Below are 496 nucleotides of genomic sequence, written 5' to 3' on the forward strand. Positions count from 1 at the left end.
GTGGGCCATGTCCAGGCTCCCAGGAGGCCAAATGCGCACCCTTGTGGCTTCTGGGGAACCAGCAGCCAGCAGGCCCCACCTACAGCCCTCCTCCCCTAGGGTGAGGACACTAACTGAGAAACTGCAGAATTTAAATGATCCCACAGGAAGGAAATCAACATCTCTTAGAGAACAAATTCTAGGACTGGAGTAGAAACTGAACATTCTGGAAGCGATAATTGGTCTCATTTATCTAAATTTAGAAGGTCTGGAAAGGGAAAGAGTAACTATTAAGACAAGTTATTTAGAAGATAAGCCTTTAATCAAAGAGATGAGTCAAACCCAAATTCAAACCAAAATCCTGCTCAAATCAGGGGTTTGAAATATAAGTTCCTTTGGGGATAAAAGTCAGATCTTATTTAACTTGAAAATGAATAAGAACTTTCACAAAAAGAATAAACTCTAGCAACAAAAATAGGCCATCTGATAACTATGATAACCACCCAAAATCATTAAT

Source organism: Mustela erminea, chromosome 1 (genome assembly GCF_009829155.1).
Source record: "Mustela erminea isolate mMusErm1 chromosome 1, mMusErm1.Pri, whole genome shotgun sequence".
Taxonomy (NCBI): Eukaryota; Metazoa; Chordata; class Mammalia; order Carnivora; family Mustelidae; genus Mustela; species Mustela erminea.